The sequence below is a fragment of the Haematobia irritans genome, chromosome 1 (genome assembly GCF_050003625.1).
Source record: "Haematobia irritans isolate KBUSLIRL chromosome 1, ASM5000362v1, whole genome shotgun sequence".
In the NCBI taxonomy this organism is placed as follows: domain Eukaryota; kingdom Metazoa; phylum Arthropoda; class Insecta; order Diptera; family Muscidae; genus Haematobia; species Haematobia irritans.
This window is the reverse complement of record NC_134397.1, coordinates 198316565-198336583: the sequence shown is the minus strand read 5'-3', so window position 1 is coordinate 198336583 and position 20019 is coordinate 198316565.

Sequence of the window (20019 nt, the reverse complement as noted above, 5' to 3'; positions counted from 1 at the left end):
AGACATAAAGATGGGTTGTTTTCTAAAAAAATTTCGTTATTAAAAAAAATCATTTCGTTGTCTTTTGCTCAAGTGAAGATCAAAATCTTTGGATCCAAGTTTTTTTTTGAGTGTAACCCACCAAAAGAAGGATTATAAATTCCTACAAATTTAGATTGTATTGCAACTTTTACAAATCCCTTCGGTATTCGAAAAAACTTAATTCCTACATAATTGTAAGGCTCCTCCATCGTTTGAATGCGGCCAAAATACATTTCAAGTTCTGTAAATTAGGTTGACCAACGCCCCTCTAAGAGAAGAATATTCCAAAAATGACGCATATTAGCCATCTTTATTTGTATTTTGTAGAAACAGTGGTGATTTGTCTGATGGCTATGAATATCGGTCGGTCGGTGGCTTGGTTAGTTGATTGTTTGAACTGGGCCTCCCTGTCTCTCTTTCTCTTTCTTTTTTTTTTTTGTAATAACGGTTAACCTATATTTTGTTGTCATTCTTTTTACCCCCTTTGTTTTAGGCTTTCCAAAAAGTGATAATCAACAAAATCCATACATACACTTGCCCTCCTCTTTAGCTTCGCCGCCAAGGTGGTAATAAAACATTCACGCACGACGCATTCTTGGTGAATTCACCAAAAGCCATCGTTAATCGCAACCACCACTTACACTTACGCATGAGCAGTGGGATGGGGGTTATGGCTATTTTACGACTGCGCGCGTAAGTGTCTACGGCGTCATCAGAATGTAGTACAAATTAACGACGGACTTTAAGTTAACCATTGGGTCTTTTGTGTGTGTGTTTTTTTTTTTGTGCCTTCCCAAGTAATTTTACAACCAAATAAAATTATTCTCAGTTCTCCGAGTTACGTTTGAAGAATCCTAAAGCTAACGAAAGGAAAACGTGTAACATAGTTATTAGTGTTGCTGCTAATGATATGCACAATGGGTTGGGGAATATCACCATCAACGCATTTGAAGAAATTCCACATTTGAAATTTATTGAGGAAAATTATTACATTTTACTGAATATATTTTCATTGGGCACTTATTAAATTCCAAAATTTAAGTATTTTAATAACCATGAATTTTTAATATAAAATATTCTATTCTATATTTATTACAGTGAAAATTTCGATGCGTATGTTAAATAAAGTTAGCAGCGAAATATTGGTAAGTAGTTTTCATAAAAAATCGAATTAAAACAAGAAATAATTTATAATAGAATGTAAAATTTTTTATTTAAAAAACAAGTAAGGAAAGTCTAAAGTCGGGCGGGGCCGACTTCTACCCTGCACCACTTTGTAGATCTAAATTTTCGATACCATATCACATCCGTCAAATGTGTTGGGGGCTATATATAAAGGTTTGTCCCAAATACATACATTTAAATATCACTCGATTTGGACAGAATTTGATAGACTTTTACAAAATCTATAGACTCAAAATTTAAGTCGGCTAATGCACTAGGGTGGAACACAATGTTAGTAAAAAACATGTAAGGAAAGTCTAAAGTCGGGCGGGGCCGACTATATTGTACCCTGCACCACTTAGTAGATCTAAATTTTCGATACCATATCACATTCGTCAAAGGTGTTGGGGGCTATATATAAAGGTTTGTACCAAATACATACATTTAAATACCACTCGATCTGGACAGAATTTGATAGACTTCTACAAAATCTATAGACTCAAAATTTGTGTCGGCTAATGCACTAGGGTGGAACACAATGTTAGTACAAAAAATATGGGAAACATTTAAATCTGAAGCAATTTTAAGGACACTTCGCAAAAGGTTATTTATGATTTATCGCTCGATATATATGTATTAGAAGTTTAGGAAAATTAGAGTAATTTTTACAACTTTTCGACTAAGCAGTGGCGATTTAACAAGCAAAATGTTGATATTTTGACCATTTTTGTCGAAATCAGAAAAACATATATATGGGAGCTATATATAAATCTGAACCGATGTCAACCAAAATTGGCACGCATAGCTACAATGCTAATTCTACTCCCTGTGCAAAATTTCAACTAAATCGGAGTTAAAACTTGGCCTCTGTGGTCATATGAGTGTAAATCGGGCGAAAGCTATATATGGGAGATATATCTAAATCTGAACCAATTTCAACCAAATTTGGCACGCATAGCTACAATGCTAATTCTACTCCCTGTGCAAAATTTCAACTAAATCGGAGTTAAAAATTGGCCTCTGTGGTCATATGAGTGTAAATCGGGCGAAAGCTATATATGGGAGCTATATCTAAATCTGAACCGATTTCAACCAAATTTGGCACGCATAGCTACAATGCTAATTATACTCTCTGTGCAAAATTTCAACTAAATCGTAGCAAAAAATTGGCCTCTGTGGTCATTTGAGTGTAAATCGGGCGAAAGCTATATATGGGAGCTATATATAATCTGAACCGATTTCAACCAAATTTGACACGCATAGCTACAATGCTAATTCTACTCCCTGTGCAAAATTTCAACTAAATCGGAGCAAAAAATTGGCCTCTGTGGGCAAATGAGTGTAAATCGGGCGAACGATATATATGGGAGCTATATCTAAGTCTGAACCGATTTCAATAAAATTTGGCACATTTAGCTATAGTACTAATTGTTCTTCTTGTGCAATATATATATGTATATAAAGGGTGATTCTTTTGAGGTTAGGATTTTCATGCATTAGTATTTGACAGATCACGTGGGATTTCAGACATGGTGTCAAAGAGAAAGATGCTCAGTATGCTTTGACATTTCATCATGAATAGACTTACGATCTGCCACAACGTCGAATTTTCAGTGAATGGGCCCTAGAAAAGTTGGCAGAAAATCCGCTTTTTTATCGACAAATTTTGTTCAGCGATGAGGCTCATTTCTGGTTGAATGGCTACGTAAATAAGCAAAATTGCCGCATTTGGAGTGAAGAGCAACCAGAAGCCGTTCAAGAACTGCCCATGCATCCCGAAAAATGCACTGTTTGGTGTGGTTTGTACGCTGGTGGAATCATTGGACCGTATTTTTTCAAAGATGCTGTTGGACGCAACGTTACGGTGAATGGCGATCGCTGTCGTTCGATGCTAACAAACTTTTTGTTGCCAAAAATGGAAGAACTGAACTTGGTTGACATGTGGTTTCAACAAGATGGCGCTACATGCCACACAGCTCGCGATTCTATGGCCATTTTGAGGGAAAACTTCGGAGAACAATTCATCTCAAGAAATGGACCGGTAAGTTGGCCACCAAGATCATGCGATTTGACGCCTTTAGACTATTTTTTGTGGGGCTACGTCAAGTCTAAAGTCTACAGAAATAAGCCAGCAACTATTCCAGCTTTGGAAGACAACATTTCCGAAGAAATTCGGGCTATTCCGACCGAAATGCTCGAAAAAGTTGCCCAAAATTGGAATTTCCGAATGGACCACCTAAGACGCAGCCGCGGTCAACATTTAAATGAAATTATCTTCAAAAAGTAAATGTCATGGACCAATCTAACGTTTCAAATAAAGAACCGATGAGATTTTGCAAATTTTATGCGTTTTTTTTAAAAAAAAGTTATCAAGCTCTTAATATATATATATATATATATATATATATATATATATATATATATATATATATATATATATATATATATATATATATATATATATATATATATATATATATATATATATATATATATATATATATGGGAGCTATATCTAAATCTGAACCTATTTCAATAAAATTTGGCATACTTGACTACACTACTAATTGTACTCCTAGTGCAAAATTTCAACCAAATTGGGGTAAAGCTCTAGCTTCTGGGACCGTATTAGTCCATATCGGGCGAAATATATATATTGGAGCTATATCTAAATCTGAACCGATTTCAATAAAATTTTGCACACTTGACTATAGTACTAATTGTTCTTCTTGTGTAAAATTTTAACCAAATTAGGGTAAAACTCTGGCTTCTGGGGCCATATAAGTCCATATCGGGCGAAATATATATATATGGGAGCAATATCTATCTGAACCGATTTATTCCAAAATCAATAGGGATCTATTCTGAGCCAGTACACATACTTGTGCCAAATTTGAAGTCGATTGGACTAAAACTGCGACCTAGACTTTGATTACAAAAATGTGTTCACGGACAGACGGACATCGCTATATCGACTCAAGAGCCCACCCTGAGCATTTTTGCCAAAGACACCATGTGTCTATCTCGTCTCCTTCTGGATGTTGCAAACATATGCGCTAACTTATAATACCCTGTTCCACAGTGTAGCGCAGGGTATAAAAAATGTATGAACACTCAGAGAAGGAATATGAATATCATCACGCCAAACATGTTTCGGGAGCAAAATGTTATTTTTGGACGGGGAACATGTTTGCCGCAACCATGTTATTTTATCGAAAACTATGTACCTGATTTCGGCAACTTATCCAAAATAAGGAAATTTAATGGCCGTATACATAAGTTGAATGTGAACCAAAGCAGAAGAATTTGTTCGTACGATTTCTAAGGAATATGATCATCTCAAACATGTTTCAAGAGCAAAATGTAAGTTTTGCACGGTGAACATGGAATAATTTTGCCGATTTTTGCTGATCTAGGCAACCATGTATATGTTTGCCGAGAAAAAAACATTTTTGCGACAAAAATGTTTCATACTAGCCGTTCCAAAATAACACTTTGATCTTAATTATATTTCTTCTCTGCTTTCTGAACAATTTCTTGAATTAATAGAAGCCGAATCATTGTTCATCAGCGACGTATTAATTTTATTCCCTACATTCTAGCGATGTCCGTCCTTCTGTATATTTAATCAGTAATTGTTTCCCATTTTTTTAATTATTGATTTTTGTAATCAACAAAATCGTATCTATTGCCGTCCTAATACCAACAATATTTTGAAGCTCAAGGTGTATAAGATAAAAAATAAATTTTTAATCGCCGTCTCTGATGTTCTCATATAATCGTAATGATACAGAAAGAAAAGTGAAAGTTTTGTATTTTTTGGTATCTTTTGGCACATGTAAATATTAAATTATGTAAAAAAAAACTCATTAACATTAGTGCTTTTTTAATTTGTATAATTTGTGTATGTGTAAAGCATAGTAAAAGTCACGTGAAATGAAGATAGAGACAGTTGAAAATTCCAAAATATTTTGTCACGTTTTAGTTTAACGACCTCGATCTGGATGGTGTTTGGATGGTAACGGAATTTGTTTTCAGAATATATAATACTGTGAAACCTCTTGGAAATGGACATTCGTAGCCGCCTAAATTTTGTTCACATTTGGAGGTGTTAATTTTAGTTTGATGATATAAGAAACGTCTGACGCAAATTGTCCACTTTTGAAAGACATTCTCTTTCCAGAGTATACAAGTTTGAGAGATTTCACTGTTGTAAGAAAACAGTCCATATCTCCTTCCAAAAAAATTGGAAGTTCTTCTAAAGGCACAACTTTAAAAGCACTTCCAAAGATGTCCTCCCAAAGATGTTCTTTATTTTAACTATACACACCCTCAAAAAAATCGCTTCTGCAACATATACCCCAAACACATTTTGCTTCATATTTTCAGCATTAGTCCAAACAAAATATTGTTTGTATTATTCAAACATATTATGTTTCACCTTAGGGCATACACTGGTAGAAAAAATGTTTAATTAAATTTTCTTAGTATGGATATATATGTTTAAGGCACCGATTGGATACTTCCATTATTTTACTTGCTTCATACTCTCTAGGTCTCTCTTTCTAAACACATATATGTTTATAGGCTATTTCTAAATTAATATATGTTTGCATCTAAACATATTATATTTACAAACATTTTATATCTCAAACATAATATGTTCTAACATACTAACATATATGTCCAAAACATCTTATGCTAGTTTATGAACATAAAAATATTGTGTTAAAAAATTTGAGTTCCAAACATATAATTTTTACACCCAAACATATGAAAAACAGTCTTTTTCGTCCGTGCCGGAAGTCCTTTTATTTCAATTTTTTATAACTCGATTTTTTCAAATTTTTAATGGGTAAATTTAACTTTTTCAAATAAGTTTAAAACCAAATACGAATTAATAAAATGGTACCAATATTTTTAATTTTGTAGAAAAAAAATTCTAAATTCATTCTAGAAAATTTGCAAAATTTTGAAAATATTTGCATTAAAAAATTATAAAAATTATTTTTTGGGCAAAATATCACGAAATTTTTTAATTCACATAAATTTCGGATCACACCTTAAGAAGTGCTGCAAATTCAGTGCAACGGCTGTTGAAATGGTGGACATCCGTCCTATGATAAGCCCATGATAAATTCATCGCTTCTGGACCAATTTTGCAGCACTTCCGGATCGGATTTGCCACAAATCTTTTATGGTATGGTCAGACTAGACAAATGTTAGAACGAAACAAGTAAGGAAAGTTCAAAGTCAGGCGGGGACGACTATATTATACTCTGCACACTTTGTAGATCGACATTTTCGATACCATATGTCTTGGGTAAAGGTTTTTTGTCCCAAATACATTCATTTAAATCTGACTCGATCTGAACAAAATTTTTATATGTATTAGAAATGTAGGAAAATTAAAGCCATCTTAAAAATTTTCGACTTAGCAGTGGCGATTTTATAAGGAAAATGTTGGTATTTTGGTCATTTTTGCCGAAATTAGAAAAACACATATATGGGAGATATATCTAAATCTGAACCGATTTCAACAAAATTTGGCATGCATAGTAACTATGTTAACTCTACTCCCTGTGCAAAATTTCACGTAAATTGGATTACAAATTTGACCTCTGTGACCTTATGTGTGAAAATCGGGGAAAAGACATAAATGGGAGCTATATATAAATCTGAACCGACATGCATATCTAAAACGTTAATTCTACTCCCTGTACAAAATTTTAAGCAAATCTGGGCAAAACTCTGACTTCTGGGGCCAGCATATCGGACGAAAGATATATATGGGAGCTATATCTAAATCCAAACCGATTTCAACCAAATTCGGCACACTTCATGACACTCTAAATTGCGCTGCTTGTGCAAGATTTAAAGCACATCGGGCTGAAAATGAACGGATTTTTTCCAAAATCTATAGGGTTCTATTCTGACCCTACTTGTGCCAAATTTGAAGTCGATTGGACTAAAATTGAGACCTTTTATTACAAAAATGTGTTCAAAGACAGACGGACATGGCTAGATCGACACAGGGACACGGTTGCCACTCGTGCCATAAACAATGTACCATAATTTGAAGAACATTTTACCACAAATCTACCAAATTAAAAAAGATTCTTATTTGGAAGCCTTCGATCAAAATGAATGAATGAATGACCCCTCATATTAGAGTCAATTTTTTGGGTCTATAACAAACCCTTGAATTACAAATGTGTCAAATTTTAAATATTTTAACGATTTTAGCTTGCACCAACAAGGGACTACTTCTACGAAACAGGAGAATTTACTTCAGTGGACATTGGTACTATGAAATAATAATTTATAAAACAATTTTGTCAAATTTCATTTCTATAGGACGTTTAGAAAATTGTTATTTCCATAGGAAATTTGTCACATTTTTTATTTCTATAGGAAATTTTCTCAAAATTTCATTTCTATAGGAAATTTTGTCAAAATTTCATTTCTATAGCAAATTTTGTCAAAATTTCATTTCTATAGGAAATTTTGTCAAAATTTTATTTCTATCGGAAATTTTGTCAAAATTTTATTTCTATCGGAAATTTTGTCAAAATTTTATTTCTATAGGAAATTTTGTCAAAATTTTATTTCTATCGAAAATTTTGTCAAAATTTTATTTCTATAGGAAATTTTGTCAAAATTTTATTTCTATAGGAAATTTTGTCAAAATTTTATTTCTATAGGAAATTTTGTCAAAATTTTATTTCTATAGGAAATTTTGTCAAAATTTCATTTCTATAGGAAATTTTGTCAAAATTTCATTTGTATAAGAAATTTTGTCAAAATTTCATTTGTATAAGAAATTTTGTCAAAATTTCATTTCTATAGAATTTTTTTTCAAAATTTCATTTCTGTAGAAATTTTTTTCAAAATTTCATTTCTGTATGAAATTTTCTCAAAATGTCATTTCTATAGGAATTCTTGCTAAAATTTCATTTCTATAGGAAATTTTGCCAAAATTTCATTTCTATAGGAAATTTTCTCAAAATTTCATTTCTATAGGAAATTTTCTCAAAATTTCATTTCTACAGGGAATTTTGTCAAAATGTCATTTCTATAGGAAATTTTCTCAAAATTTCATTTCTACAGGAAATTTTGTCAAAATTTCATTCCTATAGGAAATTTTGTCAAAATTTCATTTCTATAGGAAATTTTGTCAAAATTTCATTTCTATAGGAAATTTTGTCAAAATTTCATTTCTATAGGAAATTTTGTCAAAATTTTATTTCTATCGGAAATTTTGTCAAAATTTTATTTCTATCGGAAATTTTGTCAAAATTTTATTTCTATAGGAAATTTTTGTCAAAATTTTATTTCTATCGAAAATTTTGTCAAAATTTTATTTCTATAGGAAATTTTGTCAAAATTTTATTTCTATAGGAAATTTTGTCAAAATTTTATTTCTATAGGAAATTTTGTCAAAATTTTATTTCTATAGGAAATTTTGTCAAAATTTCATTTCTATAGGAAATTTTGTCAAAATTTCATTTGTATAAGAAATTTTGTCAAAATTTCATTTGTATAAGAAATTTTGTCAAAATTTCATTTCTATAGAATTTTTTTTCAAAATTTCATTTCTATAGAAATTTTTTTCAAAATTTCATTTCTGTATGAAATTTTCTCAAAATGTCATTTCTATAGGAATTCTTGCTAAAATTTAATTTCTATAGGAAATTTTGCCAAAATTTCATTTCTATAGGAAATTTTGCCAAAATTTCATTTCTATAGGAAATTTTCTCAAAAGTTCATTTCTATAGGAAATTTTCTCAAAATTTCATTTCTACAGGGAATTTTGTCAAAATGTCATTTCTATAGGAAATTTTCTCAAAATTTCATTTCTACAGGAAATTTTGTCAAAATTTCATTCCTATAGGAAATTTTGTCAAAATTTCATTTCTATAGGAAATTTTGTCAAAATTTCATTTCTATAGGAAATTTTGTCAAAATTTCATTTCTATAGGAAATTTTGTCAAAATTTCATTTCTATAGGAAATTTTGTCAAAATTTCATTTCTATAGGAAATTTTGTCAAAATTTCATTTCTATAGGAAATTTTGCCAACATTTAATTTCTATAGGAAGTTTTGTCAAAATTTAATTTCTATATGAAATGTGATCAAAATTTCATTTCTATAAGAAATTTTGTCAAAATTTCATTTCAATAGGAAATTTTGTCAAAATGTCATTGCTATAGAAAATTTTGTCAAAATTTTCGTTCTATAGGAAATTTTGTCAAAATTTCATTTCTATAGGGAATTTTGTCAAAATTTAATTTCTATAGGAAATTTTGTCAAAATTTCATTTCTATACACTGAAAAAAAAAGCATACTCGGTTCCAAAGATTTTGTCTTTACTTTAAAAAATTTGGTATTGATTCCGAGCCAAAGAAGCGGAGAATACATGTAAGGGTACTTTTAAGACACAATTCTCTTTTAAATTTAGGTTTTGTGTACTTGCTTCTAGGAAGCAAATTTTAATTTTTCGCTTTCTCAGCTTTTTTTCTTCATATGCTATCAAAGTCCTTTAAAAACGAGTTAACGGCAACTTTATTTTCCAAATTAGGACTCGACTTCTAGTAGAAATTATGCTATGTTTGAAGTAAAAAACTTCTTTAAAATAAAGTTTTGAAAAACATGTCCTATATTTGCACGATTTTTTGCTTTGTAGTCAAGATGCAAAAAGACAACAAATTTAAAGACAATTTCATTAAATTTAAACAATTTTTCTGAATTATTAAAGTCAAGTTGACCTTAGCCTATAAATTTTTTCTTTCATGTTAAGATACCCATTTTTAAGTCAAATCACTTAATTATAAGGACAATACGACTTCATTGAAAAGTTTATCGACTTTTGGACAAGGAAAATAACTTTGTTTTAGAGAAATGCGTCTTCTATACTAAGCAAAATTTGTATTCGTATTTTAAAGACATGAAATCTTTGACCTCACGACAATATTTTTTTCAGTGTAGGAAATTTAATCAAATTTTCATTTCTATAGGAAATTTTGTCATAATTTCATTTCTATAGGAAATTTTCTCAAAATTTCATTTCTAAAGGAAATTTTGTCAAAATTTCATTTCTATAGGCAGCGTTGCCAATTTAGCTTTTTTCCCGCTAGATTTGGCTTTTTTTGAAGACGTTTAGCGGGAAAAAAATGCATTTAGCTTTTTTTCTGGCTTTTTTTCATGACTCTGTTAGCTATTTTTGGTTTTTTTTATTTTCGACATGTTTCTATTGAAATATGGATAAATCGGCGTTTTTATCTAAGCCTTGCTGCAAGTATAAGGGTTTCCACATATTTCAAAGCTCAGTTGAAACATTAATAATGAGTCCAGCCATTATGCGGTCATTTTTGTAGCAAATACACCTTGTTGTAAAGTTTTTTCATTATATACATAAAAGTTATCGTAAACTTTAAATCTACTATTACCGTACAAATTTGTTAGATAAACTGTCAGTAAATTATTGGGAATTTTATCATTTGACTCGTTTATCATTTTTATGTTATTATAATATTCTAAAGTTATTACGATATTACTAAATTAAAATAGCAGATGTGAATAGCTTTGTGCACTGAAAAAATATTGTCGTCTCCTTAAAATACGAACGCGAATTTGTGAATTTCTTTTATATAAACTGTTTTCCTTGTCCAAAAGACGATAAAGTCGTTTTGTCCTTATAATTAAGTGATTCAACTTAAAAATGGGTATGTTTTCATGAAAGAAGGAAGAATTAATGAAATAGTCTTTAAATGTGAGGAGTTTTTGCCACAAACCAAAATAGCGTTCAAAAATAGAAGATGTTTTTCAACACTTTATTTTGAAAACGTATATATACAATAATTTCTACTTGAAGTCGAGACTGAATTTGGAAATTTAAGTTGGCGTTAGCACGTTTTTAAAGCACTTTGATAGCTCATGAAGAAAAGGAAAATGTTTTTACTGAGAAATGTAAACTATAGGTATTTTCTACAATTTAAATAAAAGTAATGTGTTTCGAATTTTTCACAATTTCAAAACCAAACTAAAATTTTATTGAAAAAAATGACAAATCATTTTTTTACCAAATCCAAAGCATGCTTAGATCATTTAATATTTTAAAATAACAAGTAAATAAAATAGAGGTGTTGGGAAGGTAGCTCCCACAAAACGAAGGACTTCCAGTAAAAAATTTGTGATAGTAATCAAAATGTATCGAATACGCAAACAGAGCTAATATGCCTTAGATATTGTTACAGTCTCACAGAAGTGGAATTAAAATGAAAATAATATGCATTGTAAGTGAAATAAAGCCTTTAAGTTTGTTAAATTTCAATCAAAAATGTGACTTTTGATACAAACAAATTTAGCTTTTTTTCTAGCTATTTTTTAGCATTTTTTAGCTTTTTTAGCTATTTTTTTGGGCAAATCTAGCGGTTTTTGGTGAAACAATTCTGGCAACGCTGTCTATAGGGGACTTTGTCAAAATTTCATTTCTATAGGAATTTTTGTCAAAATTTTATTTCTATAGGAAATTTTTGTCAAAATTTCATTTCTATTGGAAATTTTGGCAATATTTCATTTCTGTATGAAATTGATGTATCTCTTTGTTGAAGAGAAATGTTGTTCCACAGTGTAGGGCTGGGTATAATAAATTGATCCAATTAAAAAATGAATTGATATTATAAATTTTTGTGATTCTTTTTTGTTTTAATTAAAAAATTTAATATATATGAAAATTCAATAAAAATTTTAATTGGAAATATTTTGGCGATTATTTCCTAATAAAATTTTTAATTGGAAATATTTATTTATATAATTGAATATTTTTATTGAAAACGTAGAACATTACAATCATTTTCGTAATTGACTTTATTGTTTAAAGTAAAGTAAAGCGAAATAAATTTTTCCAAGAGATATCAGTTAAATTTAACATCCAATTAATAAGAGATTTTTTCTGTGATTTGATTTTTTTTTTTTTTAACTTTGTCTCACAAAAACTTGGCCGTGGGTGTGGGTGGCTTCTGATTGTTTCTTCTTAATGAAGAAGATCTGTATTCACCTATTGCTCCGGTCATAGTTTCTTCAACATATTTTGGCAAATCTCATCCAAGAGCAGGTAATGCATATCCCTTGTACTTCGACAAATAATATAAGGCATGTAGAGTAGTAAGTAGACATGCTCATTTATTTCATACATTATTTACCCGGTAGTGAAAATTATCCGACAGATATCCGACAAATCATACGCACACTTACACCACTCTTGTAAAGATCCAATGTGATCCATATGTACAAGAAAAACAGTGTGAATAAACCTGGTATTTCTATATAGTACATGCAGAGATTTCTGTTTCTTCGTCCGTCCATCTGTCCATCCATCTAATGGAATGGGGGGGGGGGATACAAGTACACGATACACTTACACTGAAATACACACCATTTACAAGCTCCAACTATTTTATTCACATATTTGATTGCTTTATCAAAATTGAATAAAAATACAAATGGACAGACAGGCAGACAGACAGACGAATGGACTGACAAGACGAACCAACTGAGTGACCGACCGGCTATACGACCAACCGATCGACATACTTACAGTTCCATATGAATGTCTTATTCAATTTGTTTTTGTTGGTAGTGATGTTGTTGTTATTGCTTTTTTCAACTTTTAGTAAATATTCATCTATACATACATACACATATGTATATAAAAAATTGATATCAACATACTTTTACATTCAAACATACCTAGAGTATCAATCGTTTGTGTGTTTGTAAGTAGCATACTTGGGAGCACGTGTAGACCAACAGAGTTCTTTGAACTCTTTGATGTAATAACAGCATTACACAGCCCCACTGTAGTTGTACAAAACCCATAGTTCTCTTTGCCATCAGCCATCAACCACATATAGCAGAAGCATCAACAGCGGCAGCAGCAGCAGCAAAAACAACAACAACAAGGAAGATATGACTAAAATAAATGAAATCAATGCGAGCGCGAACGGATACACAAGAAAGGAAAATTGTAACACTTTAGCTTTTTTCTCAACTCGTTTTTTTTGGTCATATTCATGCAATTTAAGAGAGTTTTGTGTTCAAGCGAGTTTTGTTGTAATGTCGGATGGAGGAGAATGGGTGAAATTTCAGAGTGAAGAGAAATAATTTTGTGTCATTCAAGTTGATCTTCATGAATTACTAACTCATCATGTAACCGAACAAAATCAATCTCTCTTTAGAGTTATTCTCTTTAGTGAACTTTAGTGGAATTCTCTTTACATGACCTTCTCTTGATCGACAAATTAAAATAATACCTATAGTGTTGCATATATCTCATGCTGTGTATTATTGATTTTGTCATTGAATTCGAGAGTCATCTTAAAATTGTAGTTAATTAAGGTGCACTGAAAAAAAATATTTACGTGCTATTAAAGATTACACAACCTTAATTTTTAGGATTCGTAATTTACAAAATATAAATTTAAAATAATTCAATTTTAATTTAAAATAATTCAAATTTACTTTAAAATGAAGTTTATAATCTTTGCTTCAAAATCTTTTTATACCCACCAAATTTTTTTGTTATTAAATTTAAAACACAAATTTTTGATATTTACATCATTCCGTTAAAGTTGTACAATTAAGGAAAAATTACTTTAAAGTAAAGAAACATATTTTTGATTTAAAGAAATCACCCATAAATTAAATGAAATATTGAATCTTTAGATTTAAGATAAAAACACTTCAAATATAGGCTTTAAGATAAAAACGCTTCATAAGAAAGGGGAATTCGATTGTCTAAAATTTCGTTCCGGAGGAAAGTATTTTTTCTTTGCGTGTAAGAGCGCCTTGTATCGATTAACATTCCCATCTTGAGTTTTCATTCATTACATCCAGTCCTTCCTAAACAATTTCCCACCATTTATCAATTTTAGAAATGTCCTTCTTAGTCACAATATGTTCTTGTTTCAAGCGTACTTTACGAAGTACCTGAATGCACATCACCTTAGATGAACTCAAAATTTTTTCTTTAATCTTTCACTATGTCTCGTTTGAAATTTCTAAATTTCTTACCGAGATTCATAATTTTATTCATCATCAATTGTTCATCTGCAACTTGGCATTCGAAACAGTGATCACATGACTATGGGACTGGAACAACTGTTGCCACAGATGGTTGAATTCTCCCAAAAATGGTAGACTTTTTACTGTTTGGTAGATTGGTAGAATTCTCAATTCTTCTTTCTATAGAAATCAAAATTTTGACAAAATATTCTGTAGAAATATATATTTTATAGAAATAAAACTACTACTAAGAAAATAACAATCACAATATATTTTATAGAAATAAAATTACTACTGTAGAAAAAAATATTCACAAAATTGTCTATAGAAATAAAATTTCCACTTTTTTGTAGAAATAAAATTTTGAATTTTTTTTATAAAAAAAAAAAAACAAAATTGACAAAGTTAAATTTTGACAACATTTTTGACATTTTTTATATAGAGAAAATTTTTTTTTATAAATCCTTTAATAGAAATAAAATTTTGACAACATTTTCTTAGAAATAAAATTTTGAGAAAATTTTCTATGGAAATAAAATTTAGAGAACATTTTAAGAAATAAAATTTTGAAAAATTTTTCTATAGAAATAAAATTTTGACAAAAGTTTCTATAGAAATAAAATGCTGAGAAAATTTTCTATAGAAATGAAATTTCGACAAAATTTTCTAAAGAAACAAAATTTTGACAAAATATTTTATAGAACTGAAATTTTGAGAATATTTATAATTTTATAAATTTTTGTATAGAAATAAAATTTTGACAATTTTTTATAGGAATAAAATGTTGATACATTTTTTTATAGAAATAATTTTTTGAAAAATTTTTTTAAGAGAAATAAGATTTAGAGAAAATTTTTTAAGAAAAATAAAATTTTGAGAAAATTTTCTAAAGAAACAAAATTTTGACCAAATATTCTATAGAAATAAAATTTTGACAAAATTGTCTATAATAAAATTTTGACAAAATTTTCTATAGAAAAAAAAATTTGATAAAACTTTCTATAGAAATAAAATTTTGATAAAATTTTCTATAGAAATAAAATTAAGTTAAAAAATATACTCTATATATAGAAATAACATGTTGACTAATTATTCTATAGAAATAAAATTTTGATAAAATTTTCTATAGAAATAAAATTAAGTTAAAAAATATACACTATATATAGAAATAACATGTTGAATAATTATTCTATAGAAATAAAATTTTGATAAAATTTTCTATAGACATAAAATTTTGAGAAAATTTTCTATAGAAATGAATTTTTGACAAAATTTTCTAAAGAAACAAAATTTTGACAAGATATTTTATAGAAATTAAATTTTGATAAAATTTTCTATAGACATAACATTTTGACAAAATTGTCTATAGAAATAAAATTTTGACAAAATTTTCTAAAAAAAAAAATTGATAAAACTTTCTATAGAAATAAAATTTTGATAAAATTTTCTATAGAAATAAAATTAAGTTAAAAAATATACAACTATATATAGAAATAACATGTTGACAAATTATTCTATAGAAATAAAATTTTTTATAGAAATAACATTTTGAGAAAATTTTGTATAGATATAAAATTTTGACATTTCCCATAGAAATAAATTTTTGTTATAGAAATAAAATTTTGACAATTTTTTATAGGAATAAAATGTTGATACATTATTTTATAGAAATAATTTTTTGAAAAAATTTTTAAGAGAGAGAAAATTTTTTAAGAGAATTAACATTTTGAGAAAATTTTCTAAAGAAACAAAATTTTGACAAAATATTCTATAGAAATTAAATTTTGAGAAAATTTTCTATAGAAATAAAATTTTGACAAAATTTTCTATAGAAATAAAATTTTGACAAAATTTTCTATAGAAATAAAATTTTGATAAAATTGTCTATAGAAATAAAATTTTAACAAAATTTTCTATAGAAAATTTTTTTTTTTTGATAAAATTTTCTATAAAAATAAAATTAAGTTAAAAAATATACAACTATATATAGAAATAACATGTTGACAAATTATTCTATAGAAACAAAATTTTGATAAAATTTTCTATGGAAATAAAATTTTGGCGACATTTCCTATGGAAATTAAATTTTTAAAAAAATTTTCTATAGAAATAAAATTTTAACGAAATTTTTCTATAGAAATCATATTTTGGGAAAAATATTTCTTTAGAAATAATATTTTGAAACAAAAAAAGTCTATAGAAATAAAATTTTGACAAAATTTTCTATACAAACAAAATTCTGACAAAATTTTCTATAGAAACAAAATTCTGACAAAATTTTCTATAGAAATAAAATTTTGACAAAATTTTCTATAGAAATAAAATTTTGACAAAATTTTCTATAGAAATAATTTTTTGACGAAATTTTCTAGAGAAATAAATTTTTGATTTTTTTTTATAGAAATAATATTTTGACAATTTTCTAAAGGAATAAAATTTGGCACATTTTTTTATAGAAATAATTTTTTGAGAATTTTTTAAGAGAAATAAAATTTTGATAAAATTTTCTATAGAAATTAAATTTTGACGAAATTTTCTATAGAAATAAAATTTTGAAAAAAATGTCTATGTAAATAAAATTTTGACAAAATTTTCTATAGAAATAAAATGAAATTAAAACATGTACAACTTTATATAGAAATAACATTTTGACAAATTATTCTGTAGAAAAAACATTTTGACAAAATTTTCTATAGAAAAAAAATTGTGTCAAAATTTTCTATAGAAATACAATTTTGACAAAATTTTCTATAGAAATAAAGTATAGACAAAATTTTCTATGGAAATTAAATTTGTAGAAAATTTTCTATATAAATACAATTTTGACAAACTTTTCTGTAGAAATAAAATGTTGCCAAAATTTTCTATTTATTTGCTTATTCAGTCTATGGTATACATACCTTACAGACTAGCAATTCTAAAAATAATAAATAAATAGAAAAAAAAATTGACAAAAATTTCTATAAAAATAAAATTTTGAAAAAAAATCTATATAAATAAAATCTTAAAAAAAATTGTTTATAGAAATAATTGTTTAGCAAAATTTTCTATAGAAATAAAATTTTGATAAAATTTTCTATAGAAACAAAATTCTGACAAAATTTTTTATAGAAATAAAATTTTGACAAAATTTTCTATAGAAATAAAATTTTGACAAAATTTTCTTTAGAAAAATTGTTTATAGAAATAATTGTTTAGCAAAATTTTCTATAGAAATAAAATTTTGATAAAATTTTCTATAGAAACAAAATTCTGACAAAATTTTTTATAGAAATAAAATTTTGACAAAATTTTCTATAGAAATAAAATTTTGACAAAATTTTCTTTAGAAATAAAATTTTGACAAAATTTTCTATAGATATACAATTTTGACAAAATTTTCTGTAGAAATAATTTTTTGACGAAATTTTCTAGAGAAATAAAATTGTTACTTTTATAAACAATTTTCTTTAAAAATGTTTGTCGCGAGAAGAAACCATGACAGTGATTCCATGACAGTTGGTATATGGTTGATATTGAAATTACCGGAGCATAGTCGACGAAACCAATATTGCGTCTTCTCGTGCACTATCAGCATTACAACTAGATCTTGAGGACCCATTTATTCAAATCCATCCATAGAGAGTATGTATTTGCTTCAGGAGCTAACTGGACTTGGCACCATTCATACTTATCCCTTTTAGATTTTGGATATTTCCCCTCTTGATTACTAAGAGAAAAAGTTCATCCTCAACCCAGCCTGGTAATAACAATCTAATCCACAATTTCAGAATTTAGCACTTCGTGGAAATTCAGGCATCAACATTGGTTACAACCATCCGCGTACATTTGTTTTCTGAACTCCCAGTAATATGGCTTTGACAAATCTTGTTTTTGCTCTTAGAAAATTCCTTTCTAACTTTATTGCAGTGGATTTTTTGACCAACATGTTGGATGTGGCCATGAGCAATCCTGGGGATTGTTTGTAAGATTTCTCATGGGATTTTAGCATTGATAGTGGTGCTCGTGATGGTGACGGTGACGGTTGTAAAAGGAAAACATTTCTACTTTACTTCCCACTCTTGGTGGGTCTTACAAAAATTTCTGGCTTTACCTTGGATTGGTTGCTGCCGTGGTTGGTTGGTGTTGCTTGCCTGGTTCATTTGTAACCAGTTGTCATTCCTTCTATGGCATTTGCTGCTACGGCTCATGCTGTTGCTGCAGCTTCTCATATGTTGCTGATTATTTGGCGGGGAGTTTTTTTCGAGCAGCATTTGCTGCTGCTGCTAGCTGCTGTCATTTTCATCTGCTGGCCCATCTTCAGCAGCAGCAACATTTACAACTTCTCTCAGGCAGACTGGCAACTTTTTCCCCTCCTTCCTTAGTTCTCTGCTAATATTGGGTGTTTTTTGTTGTTGTTTTTCTTTGTAGGTTTTTCTTGTTTTTTTTTTTTTTGCTATGGATGTTTCGTGGTTTTCTTTTCTGTGTGTCTTCATGAGATGGAAGTAAAAAGTTCATTCAACCTCGCCCCAGTGAACTTAGTTGAGGTTATTTTTACACTATGCCCCGCATGAGAAAGCCTCTCTTTTCCCTGTAAGCGATTTCCATGTATGACTAGAGTAGTAGACGGACATATTCCAATACCAAAATAGAAACAACTTTGGCTAGTATCTAGCTACCACATCCAGAGGAAGAGGAAGAAGTAAAACTAGTAAATAACTTAGGAACTCCATCTAATTCGTGAAGGGGGGGGGCTATGATGGCGGTATAAGAAGTGTAGGTAGGTAGGTAGATATCTCATACTCGTATCTGGCAGCAATAACAAGCAATTCAGCTGGAATAGATAGTCGTCGGTCGTCGATTGCTGGGGCTCGACTGACTGGAGGGCAAAATAAGCAAGCTGGCAGGCAGGCTGGCTGGTTGGTTGGTTGGCAGCATAGCATCATAGCCACACCACCAGGCATTACAATCAACATCATTATGTTCTCAAAGCCAGGCTTTCAGTCATTTTAGCCAGGCAGTTAACATCATCATATCACAGTGGGAGATTTCGATTTAGCATTTGGACATTTTCCTTTCCACCAAATGACTGGTAAAACTTTTCGTATGGGGGATGATGGACTTGCACAAATGTGATACTTGAATAGCAAGCTCTGAAGTTCATTGACTTGATATGGGAAATTAACACAGATCATCAGATAATTAGTGATTAAGTATCTTGGACGTTGGTTTTGCAATTGGTTACAAAAATACGATTTTTAACCGATTTTTTGTCTCTGTCTTTGAAGAGCACATTTAAAGAGAGCTCTGGATCGCAACCGAGAACGAGCTGTAGAACTGGCACATATGACTTCCACGGAGGAACGCAAATTTCCAAAATATGTGTCCTAAATTTAATTAAAAAATTTTCGAAGCAAAGATTACAAACTTTATTTTAATTAAAATTTCAATATTTTAAAGAAATGTGTGCTTAATAAAATGTTGTAAATTGCGCATCCTAAAATTTGGGCTGCATAATCTTTAATATCACGTAAATATTTTTTTAGTGCATTAAGGTATGGTGCATTTAAAAAAAAAAAACAGAACAACTGCCTTGTTTTATTCTCGCTCACACGAAAAACTTCCAGCGTGGATCGCGAGTCACAAGAATTTAGCGTTCCTTCGATAGCTTCGGACAAAAATTTATTTCTGTTTTATGAGTCAAGTCCCGGTGGTCCGATTATCACGGAGGATTAATAAATTTGAGATCCCAGATGGTTAGACCGAGTGAAGGCAAATACACTGAAAAAA